Source organism: Plecotus auritus, assembly GCF_963455305.1.
Source record: "Plecotus auritus genome assembly, chromosome: 8".
NCBI lineage: Eukaryota > Metazoa > Chordata > Mammalia > Chiroptera > Vespertilionidae > Plecotus > Plecotus auritus.
Window position 1 is genome coordinate 45,096,290 of NC_137782.1, and position 15,573 is coordinate 45,111,862.

At 43.7% G+C, this 15,573-nt stretch overlaps 1 protein-coding gene across 1 annotated transcript in view; it reads right to left on the reverse strand.

Moving 5' to 3' along the window:
- The window catches only part of ZNF407 (zinc finger protein 407), a 403,634-nt gene extending 390,786 nt beyond the window's left edge, over positions 1-12,848 (reverse strand). Inside the window, exon 1 of the mRNA XM_080683401.1 lies at positions 12,722-12,848. The gene's annotated coding sequence lies outside the window, so the exon portion shown is untranslated. The remainder of the gene's footprint in view (positions 1-12,721) is intronic.
- Between the last annotated feature and the right edge of the window lie 2,725 nt (positions 12,849-15,573).

Consider the following 15,573-nt stretch of genomic DNA (forward strand, 5'->3'; position numbering starts at 1 on the left):
TACTAGTAGGGACCAAACCATAGTGACCAGAAGAGAACAGATAGACGTCACTCCTTCTGTTACCAAAGAGCCCCAGCATCCCAGCACTACTTGTGAAAATGTATGAAAACAATATAAAACAAGTAATGAGATTAAAATAAACTATAAAATCAGCTCAGCCGTCTTACCTACCTATTTCTTTTTTCCAAAAAAATAATTCCTACACCTCAAGTACTATTTTCCAAATACATTAAATTAATCCAATAATAAAGTTAATTTTATGACAATCTTATATCAACAACCTCTGACAAATGTACTTGTATAGTCGAAGAGATTTTACAAAAAAGTTAAAATTTAATATATCTCCTTTCCAAAGTATATTCAAAACCAATGCTTTATTAGTATTTCCATCTAATTGTTTTAATTTTTTAGAGAAAAAAAATTTATTGGGACAGAAAAACAGGATAAAAGAAAGGAAGAAGATCCTATGAGTAGAGAAAGAACACTTCAATGCCATTAAAAGTAGACACATAGGATTGTTTGTATCTTAGGCCATTTGAAAAGGTTATTTTATTATCAATGTAACTAATCACAATGAAACTATCTCTTCCAACTAAAGACATTATAATGAATATTCTTTACAGCTATAGAGAAATGGGATTTGCTGTTTCACATCAAATAGAAGAGGCTATATAAATTCTTCTTCCTTTTTATTGTAAAATATAATTCCATCTATAAAATCAGCCATGAAATATTAACACTGAAACAACAGAATATATCTCTTTTACTTAATTTACTTTAAAGGGTCTATTCACTACAAAAGGGGGGTAGGGTGTATGTGTGATAGAGCCCCTACTTCCTCATTAAGTGTTTCCATTAGACCCTTTATTGTTGAGAATTTACAATGTAGCCATAAAAAGCATTTCAAGATAAAAGTTAGTATACTTTCCTTAAATTTGCCTTTCATCTTTTTCAAAAGGCAAGAGAATGAAGCATACAGCATATGAATCCTGAGGAAAGGGAAGCGAATTAGGAGAATAAAATTAAAGAAACATATTTACACTGAAAATTTTAAACACTACTGAAAAAGAATATTAAGGTACAAGGAGGACTTTGTTTCCATCCCAACTATACCAACAATATGTGCAGTGCACATGGCGACCATGTAACTTTTTTGAGCCCCCATTTCCTTGTTTGGAAAGTGGGAGGAAGGACTAAGAGTCATAGATTCAAGGAGAAAAATCATACAGTAAGGAATTGGTGAGCACTCAATCAATATAAAAAGGTATTATCAGGAATTTCTTTTTCATCCCAGCAGAAACAGAGGAAGAAAAGGATGGTTCCAAATTGTAAATCTGGGGGAAATATAACTTTAAAACATCTGAAGACATGTTCCCCGGTGTTCTTGCTTTTAGATTATTTAGGTCCACTGAGAAGAGATAGAAGACAATGGCTAATCAAAGAACTACAGAAACAAAGATTAAACTATCAATTTTGAAAGAAATTTGTAAAACAATGTAATTACAAATGTCAATAAGCTAACACACGTAAAACTATCAAGCCTTAAGATATATGGAATATAAATTATTAGGTATCAAATATCAGTTGTTAAGAAAGTATATTTAGCCCTGGCTAGGTGGCTCAGTTGGTTGGAGCATCATCCCGTACATCAAAAGGTTGTGGGTTCGATTCCTCGTCAGGGCACATACCTAGGTTTTGGGCTCACTCCCTGGTCCGGGTGCGTACAAGAGGCAACTGAAAGATGTTTCTCTCTCACATGGATGTTTCTCTCTCTCCCTTCCTCTCTAAATCAATCCAAACATATCCGTGGATGAGGATTTAAAAAAAGAAAAAAGTATATTTAGAAAGGAGAACTTCAGTATTAAATTTTAAAAGTATAATTCTAACAAAACTATAAGGTTAATAGGTTTATCTTCCTCCTCTGGGTGGTGAAATTATAGGGTTGTGTGTTTTTTTATTCTTCCTAGTACTTTTCTGTACTTTCCAAAATATATTACTTTGGGAGGAAGACTGAGAGGATAGCTTTTAAAAAACTATCTATACATGGTTAAAGTAATGGAAAATAACTACTCTCAAGAAAGAAAATAATTCCTAAGATAGAAATACATTTATAATTGTGGTTCTTGCACTAAACTGAGAATCAAAACAAATAAAAAGGAGACAACAGTCACAGATGCTTGGGGTCTAATTTTGGTCGAAACACCCCAAGACATCAAGAAATTTACCTCTGATTCATGGAACCTCACACTAACCTCAAGAATGGAGGGAAGAGGCCCAATAACAATGAGCAGAGCTAACACCCACAACTTGGCCTCTCATAGCAACCCCACTAAAGCTCAAGAAATGACAGATTCCAGGGGCAAGGTAGGTACACTTGAAGCCTAGAGTATCTTTTTATGTCAGAAAGTGAGAAAGTGCTTCTTTTAAATAATGATGCAACAAGGACACAGGAGTCAGCCGGAATGGGCTCCTACTGGCCAAATCCTATTAGGACTATTTGAACACCAAAATAACTAAGTGCCATTAAAACACGGACTATGTAGATTCTTAATGAAAACCGTTTGCTCTCATTTTTTGAAAGACTATAATTTCTACTACCTCTCTTTGAATGATCTAAATTTTCTAAGCTATTTTTAAAAGTACATTACCACCTTAGTTTAAATTCTAATGGTTTTATAATTACATGTACTCCTATAACTGTGATTACTCTTTATGTAATAATTGATCCAATAATTATATATCAAATTATGATCCATAATTCACAATCAGCAGAAATCACAAATGATCTGTACACTTCTAAAGAAGTGGTGTGTTGCTTGCTCTGGGCTTAAAACAGCTTCCATTATATTTAGTAACAATCACGCTGGGCTTTAGTTACATTGGATGATTATACTGGTATTGCTCCAACTGTGTCGAACAATGTCTTTTCTCTAGTAGGCTTCTTATTACCTACTTGTTTGTATTTAAAACTAGTTTGGTGTTTCTAATATAAGAAAAAAGCACAGCATATCAGTTCAAACAAAAGGGAAGTATGAACATCAAACACAATGAAAAGCACTCAGAATTAAGACAGATGCTCTAAGCTTTAGCAAGTGCAGTTGAAACTGAAAAAGCTGAAATACCTACAATCTGTTTTTAAAAGCCTACATTCCACAGTTTTCCATAAGGGATCTCGGACAAGCACTACCTGTGCCTGAAATGCAGACATACCTGCTCTTCAGGGACTACCATGGCTGCCATCTTCTCAGCCCAGCACTGACTCTGATTCAAAGTATGACGTGATAATAAATGCTTGACAGTTCTTGTGGTTTAGATAACTTTAGCACTCTGAATATTAAACAAAAATAGTGGCATGCAATTTGACTTAGAACTTCTAGAACCATATTTTTATTTTTCCTGTACTTGTTAACTTCAAGTAGTGACTGCCCTGCCATAATGGTTTAAAATGTTTATTTGAGCCAAACTTCAGACAAATGCCAGGAAGCAAAATCTCAAATGCTCTGAAGAATAACAGTTTGCAGTTTCTTGTATGCATCTGAAATTAAGGAAGAGGATGTGGTGGAGAAACAAGGCAGGATAGGATTATAGGATACTTAAGATTATGTGCTCTCTTGAGGGTGGTCATGCCTTCAAGAGGTATTACTTCTGGCCATTCCAAGGTTTGTTAACCTTAAATGAGCAAAACCAATGGACAGGACTTGCTAAAAGCAAAGATAAACCTTTTACTAAAGAAGTCATAGGCCTGGGGCCTGATCATCCACCATGACCTGCCCAGTTAGTAATTATGATGAGATCATCCTATGAGGTTACTTTCCATAGAATTACTTATTCATCCAGTTTCTTAAAAATTTGGTAGATGCAAAAAATTAATATGTGCAAGGTACTAAACATAACAAAATCCTGACTACAGATCCCAGTTTCATAAAATTAAATTCTTATCTTTGAAGTCCCTATTACCTTCCTTCTTCTTATAGAGCTACCCTGTAAGTTGAATTTTGTTTTGTAATTTACCTGTTTATTACTTTACCACATCTGTTTGCTAACAATTTGCAATATTGCTTTGCATGTTTCTAAACTTGAAAAAAATAAAATAAAAAAAACTATATGCATTCTTCTAGAAATAGCTTTCCAAAAAAAAAAAAAAAAAATGCTGTTCCTGCCACTTATCCTTAGTGTTGTAGAAATCCATTCAGTTTCACTGCTGTAGAATACTTCACTACAGAAATATATACAATTCATCCATTCTCCCCCATCAGACATTTCTTCAAGTGCTTTCCTTTTATGAGCAGTGCAACCTTAAACATTCTCATCCACATCTCCAGGCACTCCTGTGCATAGATTTCTCTAGCGCAGTGCTTTGCCAACTTTAGCAAATCACCTGGACAGCGAGTTGAGACTGAAAGCTGGCCCACCCTCAAAGTTTCCCATTCAATTGGTCTGGGTGGGATCCCAAAATTCGCATTTCGAACAAGTTCCCTTGAGATGCTGGGAACACAATTTAGAAGCACTGCTCTAGGAGAAAGACCTTGGGGGAGAGAGGAGGATTACTGGGTCAAAGGGAATGTGCATCTTTAACTTTACTAGATAATTCCAAAGTTATTGTACCAATTTACACTCCCATCTGTGTGTAGCATTCCAGCTGTTTCCTACCTTCCAAACAGATTTTTACATCATGGCCAAGCTAATGTGTATGAAACTATATACCATTTTGGTCCTAATTTGCCCTTTCCTAATTACTGATGATGTTAAGAATCTCTGCATTCAGGTTTCTTCTTGTGTGAGAGGCCTATTTGGGTTATTTGCCCATTTCTTATTGATTGGTTGTTGTTTGCCCTTCTGGACACTAATCTTTTATCAAAAATATATACTAAAAATATCTAATCCTCACTTGTGACTTTCTAGGTTTCGTTTAATAATCACAAGTGGTTGCCTAGCCGGTTTGGCTCAGTGGATAGAGCATCGGCCTGGGGACTGACGGGTCCGGGGTTTGATTCCAGTCAAGGGCACATGCCGGGGTTGTGGGCTCAATCCCAGTAGGGGGCGTGCAGGAGGCAACCGATCAATGATTCTCTCTCATCCTTGATGTTTCTATGTCTCTCCCTCTCTCTGAAATCAGTAACAATTTTTTAAAAAGCTAGAAAAATCCATTAAAAAAAATTACAAGTAGTCAATACTGTTGTCAAACATACCGATCTTTTTCTTTATGGTTTGTACCTTCTGTGATGTGTTTAAACTCTCTTCCATACATCAGTCATACAACTACTGATATACATTGTCTTCCAAGAGTTTCATAGTTCTGCCTTCCATATTTAAGCCTTTAATTGTTGACTTTTGTAGCTGATTTTTGTGAATGATATGAATTAGAAATATATGCCGTTCTCAAAGTTTCCTGTTTGTTAAGGGTCATAGATATCGCCAACTGCAACTTTAGGAAAATACAAAAAGTGCCCCAAGTAAAATACTGATTAGGTGTCAACCACTTTATTGAGGTTTATTCGGCTCTCTCACCGAGGCAAACAAAAAGCGGAAATTTTCAATGTGAAACTTTGAACGTTATTATCAAACTAGGCAGACTATGATTCCCCACTCCATCACACTCCACGAATATTACTTAGAAACATTAAAAACCCATAATTTAGTCTTATTCTAAAAAAAAAAAACAATATTAAGACAGGTAAGCATTGGTTAGTGTGGTTGAGCTATCAACCTATACAACCTTTCCAGGGAGTAATTTTGCAATATCTATATCAAAAGCCTTACATGTATCTTCTTTGAGCTATCAATGACTCTTCACAGAATTTATCTTAAGAAAATACCTGGATAAAATGTGTTTCATATATTCACCATAGATCTCTTTATAAGAGAACAAACTTGAAACAAGCTAATACCCAACAGTACAGATGGGTTAGCGATACAGCTGCTGTAGTAAATTGCAGACTCCATGCCCTGCAGAGTACACTGCAGTGTTACTGTGAGAAGGTATTCACAATAATCAGGGAACTTATAAAAGCAAATAACAAAACAGACACATAATATTCATTTATTAACAAACATTTATTGAGTGCTTTGTGTGTGCCAGGTATCAAGCAACTCATTGGTAAATAAAAAGAGATCTGTTCCCTGCCTCCAAGGAGCTTAAGAGCTTGTGAGGGAGATAGAACAGAATTAATATCTTCCAATTTACTCTGGTTGGGATATTAAAGGCACAAGCATATTGAAAGAGAGACACTTTATATGTGTATATATGTAATAATCTTGCATTTCATCAGCATGGCCTACAAAGAGAACACACCCAGCTCTACGGACTAGCGAGTGGATAAGCAACTCCTTATGCAACTGCCGAAGAACTGAAGGGTATTCATCTTCTACAAATTTTAAGAAAAGCTGTGAATTTTAAGAAATTCAGTTATGGAAAGCTATACCCTGGAAGACAGATGTGAGACACTGAAGAACCACGGCAAAGGAATTGGGGCAAACAGTTTCCATTGCTTCCAATTCAAAACCAAGTTGAGCAAATAACTGTTAGCCCAGTGCCTATTCCTTTTCCACTCCTCTGCTATTCCTGGGTCTGACAAATAATGGAGTCTCCTTCCAAAAGAAATAGTTCACAGTTAGGGTCACATACCAGGGATTCTAACATTATATGTTCACTAGAGACCCGGTGCACAAAATTCGTGAACGGGGGGGGGGGGGGGGGTGTCCCTAAGCCCAGCCTGAACCCTCTCCAATCTGGAACCCCTCTAGGGATGTCCAACTGCCCGTTTAGGCCCGATCCAGGTAGGATCGGGCCTAAACGGGCAGACATCCTTCTCACAATCCAAGACTGCTCACCTGCCTGCCTTCCTGATTGCCCCCAACTGCTTGCCTGCCTGCCTTCCTGATTGCCCCTAACCGCTTCTGCCTGCCAGCCTGATCACCCCCTAACCACTCCCCTGCCAGCCTGATTGATGCCTAACTGCTCCCCTGCCAGCCTGTTTACCCCTAACTGCCCTCCCCTGCAGGCCTAGTCATCCCTAACTGCCCTCCCCTGCAGGCCTGGTCACCCCTAACTGCATTCCCCTGCAGGCCTGGTCCCCCCCAACTGCTCTCCCCTGCAGGTCGGGGTCCCCCAAAATTGCCCTTCCCTGCAGGCCCAGTTGCCCCCAATTTCCCTCCTCTGCCGGCCTGGTCCCTCCCAACTGCCCTCCCCTGCTGGCCTGATTGCCCACAACTGCCCTCCCTTGCAGACCTGGTCCCTCCCAACTGCCCTCCCCTGCTGGCCATCTTGTCGCGGCCATCTTGTGTGTTGGAGTGACAGTCAATTTGCATATTACTCTTTTATTAGATAAGATAGAGGCCTGGTGCACGGGTGGGGGCCAGCTGGTTTGCCCTGAAGGGTGTCCCGGATCAGGGTGGGGGTTCCCTTGGGGCGTGGGGCGGCCTGGGTGAGGGGCCTGTGGTGGTTTGCAGGCCAGCCATGCCCCCCGGCAACCCAAGGGGAGGCCCTGGTATCTGGGATTTATTTATCTTCTATGATTGAAACTTTGTAGCCTTGAGTGGAGCCAAGCCTCCTGCTTGCTCCGTGGCCGCAGCCATTTTTGTTGGGATTTATTTATCTTCTATAATTAAAACTTTGTAGCCTTGAGTGGAGGCCTGAGCCCGCCAGGGTGTGCGGAAAGCTTGGCTTCCTACATTGCCGGGGAAACCCAAGCCTCCTGCTCTCTCCATGGCCACAGCCATCTTGGTTGGGTTAATTTGCATACTTGCTCCTGATTGGCTGGTGGGCATGGCTTGTGGGTGTAGTGGAGGTATGGTCAATTTGCATATTACTCTTTTATTAGATAGGATTTCTTTTAAACTTCTGCACCAAAATCAGTGAAGTTATGAGGCTTATTAATTACAACGGGAAATTTTTCACTTTAGAGCACAGAAGGATGTCAGACACCACCTCAACCAAGAGATCAACCAATGATACACGTGCATCCCAATACAATACAGAGAAGGGCACAACCTCACCATTGTGGCATTCTTGCCAAAAATGCTTAACCCTCAACTTAATAATGATGATCAGGCAAATCCAAACCAAGGAACATTCTACACCATAATTGACCAGTACTCTTCAAAAGATCCTGAAAGATAAAGAAATCTGAAAGGAACTGTCACATTGAAGACACTAATAGACATGATAACTAATACTGGTTTGGATCCTGGATCAGAAAAAGGACATCAGTGGTGAAACTCGAATGAACACATTAGATTATCAACCACCTGGTCTCAATGACTACACTATCTATACTAATAAAAGGTAATATGCAAATTGGTCAGGACACCCTCACAGTAACAACTGAACAGCAGGCTGCGTGGGGCAACCAAGCCAGCAGAGGGGGCAGTGAAGGGCGACCAGGCTGTCAGAGGGGGGCAGTGAGGGGCAACCAGGCCAGCAGGGGGGGCAGTTGGGGGCAACCAGGCCAGCAGAGGCAGCCATGAGGGGCGACCAGGCTGGCGGGGGGGGGGGGGCGGGGGCAGTAAGGGGTGACCAGGCCAGTGGTGAGGAGGGCAGTTGGGGCCGACCAGGCTGGCATGGGGGGCAGTTGGGGGCGATCAGGCCAGCAGGCAGAGGCAGTTAGAGGTGATCAGGCTGGCAGGGGGGGCAGTTAGGGGCAATCAGGCAGGCAGGTGAGCAGTTAGGAGCCAGTGGTCCCGGATTGTGAGAGGGATCTCGGATTGGAGAGAGTGCAGGCTGGGCTGAGGAGACCCTCCCCCCATGCACGAATTTCATGCACCAGGCCTCTAGTGGTTAAAGATGTTAACAAAGGGGGGCTGGTTGAAAGGTATATATCAACTCCCTGGACTATTTTTACAACCTTTTGTAATTCTAAAATTATTTCAAAGTAAAAAGTTTTTAAAAATCATTTCAGATGAATGATTTTTTTAAAAAGTATAGGTTACCACTTATTAATACTAACATAAAAATACACTATCTCCTGCAGTAATTATTCTAAAAAAAATTTCAATAATTACAAATGAGGCTTAAGTTGGAATTTTTATTCAATAAAAATCTATAGTTGGGATGACTAGAGAGCAGAGTAACTTTCCTAGGGCACTGAAATCTCTCCAAATAAATAAACTACCTTATTGCCCCACCCTTCCTCTTTTTTAATTGGGTTCAATTTTCATTTATGTAACATCTACTATGGGCATGTAACTGTGCTAGGGCCTCATGAGATTTTTAAATATAAGAAAGGATCTCTATTTTAACACACAAGATAACAGAGACATGCATCACGTAACAAAACTGGAAGTAATTGATGCTCACTGCTAAACAATCTGGCAATCGATCTGGACACCCTCTTTACTGTCAGTGTTGATAAGACTGAGGACCCTTACAGCTCAAGTGTGTCCCCTTCAACAATAACATGCTCTGACCTCTAAAATTATCTACAAAAATTATCCTTGAAAATGACTCGCTCTGACAAATAATCCATTTCTAGTCCTTTTTGTCATCTAATCATTTTGACATTGGTGCATTGTTTGTAACTCAAAATTTAAAAACGTGAATCTCAGCCCTGGCTGGTTTAGCTCAGTGCATAGAGGGTCAGCCTGCAGATGGAAGGGTCCTGCCGGCTGGATCCCCAGTAGGGGGCGTGCAGGAGGCAGCCAATCGATGATTCTCTCTCATCATCGACATTTCTCTCTCTCTCTCCCTCTTCCATCACCTCTGAAAGCAATAAAAATATATTTAAAAAAGAAATAAAAATGTGAGTCTCTGAGTACCAGGGAAAAGGTTAGGCTGGCATAAACCCATGCAGGTTTACTTATTCTCTTCTTATAAGAGATCAAAAACGAAGTGTAAGACCACATTTCTCACAGTGTGGTCTCAGAGCCAGCAGCTTCAACAGAATTCAGGAACTTGTTAGAAATGCAAATTCTCAGTCCCAGCCCAGACTACTGAATGAACCTCTGTCAGGACCCTCTTTTCACAAGGTGACCCTGAAGCACTGTAAGTTTGAGAATAAGTGATGAAAGAACAGAACAACCAGCCAGCAAATCAGAAGGCCAGATTCTAATCCCTGCTCTGCCACTAATCTCTGGGGTTAATTTGTCACTTAGCTTCTGTGGAGCTCAGCCTCTCTATCAGACAATGAGGGAACTGTAATAGATCAATGCCAGTCCTCATGCCCTCCTTGATAACTCTGTGAGGGCATTCATTCCTATGAGACCTAAAAGTTAAAAGAGCACCACTGTGCATCACCACTTATTTCTTTCATTAAAATGAAACAAAATTTCTTCATCCACTGGTCTCTGAATCTTACTTAATAACTCTAAAATAACTTAAATAAAATTGTGTTTTCTTTAGTGAAAGCCATATAAATGCTTTCACAGTTTCCTATTTAGTTCTCGATCAAGTCTATTTTGGAGGAATTCATTACACATAACAAAAATTCCAAAAAAACCATCTACCACAGACACAAAAGTCTTATGTTGAAATCCTAATTCCCAATGTGATGGTCTTTGGAGGTGGGGCCTTTGGGAGATAATTAGGTTTAGATAAGGTCATTGAGGGTTGGCTCCCAAAGATGGGATCAGTATCCTTTGAGACAAAGACCAGAGTTCTCTCTTGCTCTCTGGCATGTGAGGACACACCAAGTAGGTGTCATCTGCAAGGCAGGAAGAGCCCTCACTAGGAACATGCACCTTGAGCTTGGACTTCTCAATCTCCAGAACTGTGAGAAACAAATGTCTGCTTTCTCAGCCGCCCAGACTATGGTATTTAGTAGCCCAAGCTGACTAAGACACACACTCAAATGTCCCCTCTGGTGTGGGAATTTAACACAAATTATAGTTCCGAACTCCTATCCATAAACAATATGTGTGACCAGACCACTAAAAGTATTTAACAAGTATGAAAAATAAAGAACTTAAAAAGGTACAGATCTAGAAATCTCTATTACTGCATAAGAAACATTAAGTTTCATTTAATCTCCTTCTCACAGATTTCTAAACTGGGATTCTTCTCACAACTTGCAAAACGAATCTCAGAGATGGGGGGAATCAAATTAGAAGGTTAGAGAGTTCTCCTGGAAGAAAACAAACTTAATAAGGTTGAATGTTGGGGAAAATGTCCCATCAGTCAAATGAATACCCACTGATTCTTGAGACTCAAACAGGTATCCTGAAAGCTCTCACCACTCCTTTCGAGGCAATCTGACACACTATCCTCTGTGCTCCTGTATCTCCATTTCAGCACTTTCAAGAGGCATCCTCTTTGTTTGTGTATCTGTTTCCTCAACCAGACCTTGAAATCCTCTAGAGCAGTATGTCACCCTCTCCAGCACCTAGAATGATGTCTGGAATAGAGCAGGAACTAATTTTGTTGAAGTGTAGCCACTGTAGTGAATACCAGTGAAACTGTGTCCTATCTTGCAGCTTTTCTGTAAATCTTAAATTATTCCTAAACAACTTTTTTTAAGGCACCAGTAGCAATTGTTAACAGCAATAATCACAACTGCCTTAGGTATCAGGCAATAAGACATTTGCTACTTGACAGCCCTGCCTTAACATTTTTCAGACGTGCCAGAAGGAGTCTGTAATATTACATGTAACAAACTTGAAAAAGAATGAGTAATGAACACCTTGAGATTTGAATCCTGATGTTAACTTTGGCCAAAGTATTTAATCTGGTTCTCATTTGGCAAAAAAGGGAATACTAATTCCTAAAAGATTGCTGTGCTCTCCTAAAGATGTTCTAATCCACACGCAAGTGCCCTTCCCCACATATCTATATGGTGTTCCAAGTGTACAAACACCTCACCGCAAAGCACGCGTACACTATTAGGCGATCCACCCGCACAGACGGTAAAGTTACACCTCAATCACCATTAGGGCTATGATTACCTATAAAACAAATAAATCCTACATGTGTGTTTATGGATGTCCAGCCTGCCAACATATCCTATTCCAGAACTCCCCAATGAAATACATGGGCTGTTCAAAATGCAACGCAACCGACAGAGGTCAGCAGCTCCAGGCGCCCGGCTCACTAAGGTCCGGAGAGCGGCAGGCACACGCGGGACTGCTCGCGGACTGGGAGTTGTGCAGCTGCAGGGGCAGACGCGCAGCCAGAACAGCGGCGTGCGGCAGCCAGCGGTCTCCCTCCAAGTGCTGGGGCGGGTGAAACCCCAAGAAGCTGGTCCCCCGCGTTAGCCACGGCGACAGTGATCACAGCGTGGGGCCGCTGCCAGCCCAGCGTCCTTAACGGAAGGAGGTAGGGTGGCAGCTAGGGAGGCCGAGTGGGCGGGCGGCTAAGGAAACCACCGCCCAGACTACAACCGCGGGCGGCTCCGCTCGGGCGTGTTTGGGTCTGTCCCTGAGCCAGCGGGCGGTAAGAGGCGCCGCTTCAGCGTTGACATCCTGGCGCCGCGGGAAAACCGAAGCCCGCGGGTGCACGTGAGCCTGCCCGGGGCTGGGAGCGGAGCAAGCAGGGGCGGGAGGGAGCGGAGGCCGGCGGTGGCGAGCACCCGCGGGCGTGTGAGGGGCGAGTCTGGGAGGCGTCGGGAGGGACAGACGAGCGGGAGGGGCGGAGGCGGGGGGAAGGGGGAGGAGGAAGAGCGAAGGGCCCTGGCGGGGCTCCCGGCGTCCAGCCGCCGGCGCCCCGGCCCGCAAGCCACCGCCCCCAGGCCCCGCGCTGACGCTGGACGGTCCCCGCCTCCAAACCCCCCGCCCCGGCCAGACAGTAACTTACCTGTTTGCCGACAGGATCGCTCCTGCTGCCCCTACGACTGACTCCTCCGGCTCACCGTCTTCCCTCTGGGAGGAAGGGGCGGGACATCCTGCCTTTCCGTTGAGCGACTTCCGGCGGCTCCCTGGACAACTCCGTCGCGAACCGACCGCCGGACGCTAGAGCCAAAATACAGGATCTCGGGACCGGTTTAGTAAAACCCACTCCAAGTACCCTTTTTCTTCACCTCGAATGGCCAACGGATCCGTGTGCCGTCTTGTTTTCGTTCATCATCTCTTGCCGGAAGTCGCTCGGAGATAAAGCCGGAAGTCCCACCCCTCCCCAAGAGAAAACGGAAAGCCGAGGGAGTCAGTCTAAAGAAGAGACAGTGGTTTGGCTGGAAGGCTGGCGGTGTCGGCCGGGGTGGGCAACCTGGGACTTAGAGGGTCCGCGAGCGGGTTCCTCCCGGGCGACTCTGCCTTCGCCTCTCGTCCCTCCTCCTACCCCCTCGCCGCCCGCCTTGGAAAACCCCGAGGGTGACGCGGGAGAAGCCGACGCGCCCCGGGCGCTGCGAAGGCCTGAAGGGCCTTGACCCGGCCCGAGTGGTGCCGCAGCCGAGGCCCACATTTAGAGGACCGAGATATTTCTGCTGAGCCAGGCGCGTGCGCCCCTCCAGATTAAGAGAAAAAGCTCTCCGGTGACTCAAATTGGGGTCCTCGCAGTCACAAGCCGAAGGGAGCCAGGAGCCGAATTCCTAGGCAGAGGAGTTCAGTGTGGTGGTTCAGTTGGGCAATCGGAACCAAAAACGCCTCGGGTGTGTAAAACGCTCCTGCGTGGACTGTTTGTGAACGTTAACCGCACAAGGATTGGCCGAAGAAAGACACCATCCGCCCCAGTCACAGCCCCTCTGCCCCTTGTGCGGGAACATCCTAGGGCCTCGAGTCCAGAACCCTGCCTTTGGAAACTCAGGACCCAGGAAGGAAGACCAGACTTGAAAAGTGCAAGGACAGCAACACCTTATGGAGAGATCGGCAGCGGTACCCCACGTGGGGTTAGATGGCGAAGAATTATAACTTCTCTTGTAGGCACAGGGGCACCTGTTAAGTAATCAGAATTGTATTTAGGAAGATAAAGTGAGTAGGCTTTGAAATAATGCCCTTATAATGATGGGCTTCCTACCACATCATCTCTCAAGGCCAATTTCAGCTCAGTGCTATTTAGATCAGACTAATTAGGATAGAGCCGTGATTCATATATATATATACTTTTTTTAAGTGTGTGGATTTATCAGGGTGTGCTAAGTTTGTATTACGACCTCTCCATGCTGCCTTTTCCACAGTGGCCCTGCCCATAAACAATTGCAGTGATGGAGAGAGAAGTGGCCAATGAGTAGATATTATATTTGACCAGAGGAACCTAATAGAATTTTAAGATAACAATCACACATAATTGGTGGAAGAGATGGTTTAAACCATTTAAATTTTCATATTTATCCTAATATTTCTACCATAAAAAAGTAGTTACTTGCGTATTATAAAGAATACAAATTTCCCATTGGTTACTGCCTTCCTCATATTTAGTTTTAAAATTCTGGTCTTGCCCTAGCTGGTTTGGTTCAGTGGATAGAGCATCGCCTTCAGATTGAAGGGTCCCAGGATCAGTTCCAGTCAAAAGCACATGCCTGGGTTGCGGGCTCGATTCCCATTAGAGGGCATGCAGGAGGCAGCCAATCAATGATTCTCATCATTGATGTTTATATCTTTCCCTCTCCCTCTCTGAAATCAATAAAAATATATTTTTTAAAAACTGCTGGTCTTTAATTAAAGTTAATATAATATGGAACAGTCACTACTATTCACTCATCAGAGAGCCAACTCAATTCTGTTATAATTGTACTAGAGGCCCAAGGCACGAATTCATGCACAGGTGGGATCCAGGCGGCCTGCCCCAATCAGGGCTGGGCCAGCTGGGGGGAGGGGCCTCGGGTGATTGGCTGGCAGGCCCCACCCCCGATTGGGGTTGAGGGCCAATTGGGGGCCAGCAGCCTGGGGGAGGGGCCATGGGTGGTTGGCTGGCTGGCCCTGCCCTCTATTGAGTTTGGGGGGAGATCAGGGGTGGAGTCGGCCAGGGGAAGGGGCTGCAGGCCTATCAGGGTGGTGGGAGCACATAGGGGGTGGGGCCAGCTGGGGGGAGGGGCTGCAGGAGGTTGGCCGGCCCCATGTCCTATTGGGGTGGGGGGTGCCATTGGGGGCAGGGCTGGCCAGGGGCCTCCATCCCCAGTAGGGAGTGTGCAGGAGGCAGCCGATCAATGATTCTCATCATTGATGTTTCTATCTCTCCGTCTCCCTTTCTGAAATCAATATATATATATATATATATATATATATTTTTTTTTTTTTTTTAAGTGTGTGGATTTATCAGGGTGTGCTAAGTTTGTATTATGCCACCAGCCCTGCCCTTGATTGGGGTGGGAGAGTCTGATCAGGGATGGGCTGGCTAGTGGAGGGGCCGTGGGAGGTTGGCCAGTGGCCCAACCCCCTGATCAGGCCAGTTCGCTGGCCACACTGGGCACCATAGCGACTCGTCGTTCAGGTCGTTAATGGCGTTATGGTCGCTGGCTTTATATAGATAGATAGATAGATAGATAGATAGATCGATTGATCATCTCTCCAACCACCCAATGTCCCTCATTTCCAGTTGGGAGTTTCCATTGGTCTGATTAAGGACTAGTTTTTTGATTCTAAGGGTGAAATTCAGAGCAAGGATTCCTCTGGCTGAGTCATATCTGACATGAATAGTGCACAGACACCTGGTGAAGGCCTAGGGCTCTCAGACAGTCAGCCTGGGTCAGGACTCAGGCAAAGCCAGCCCTGTTG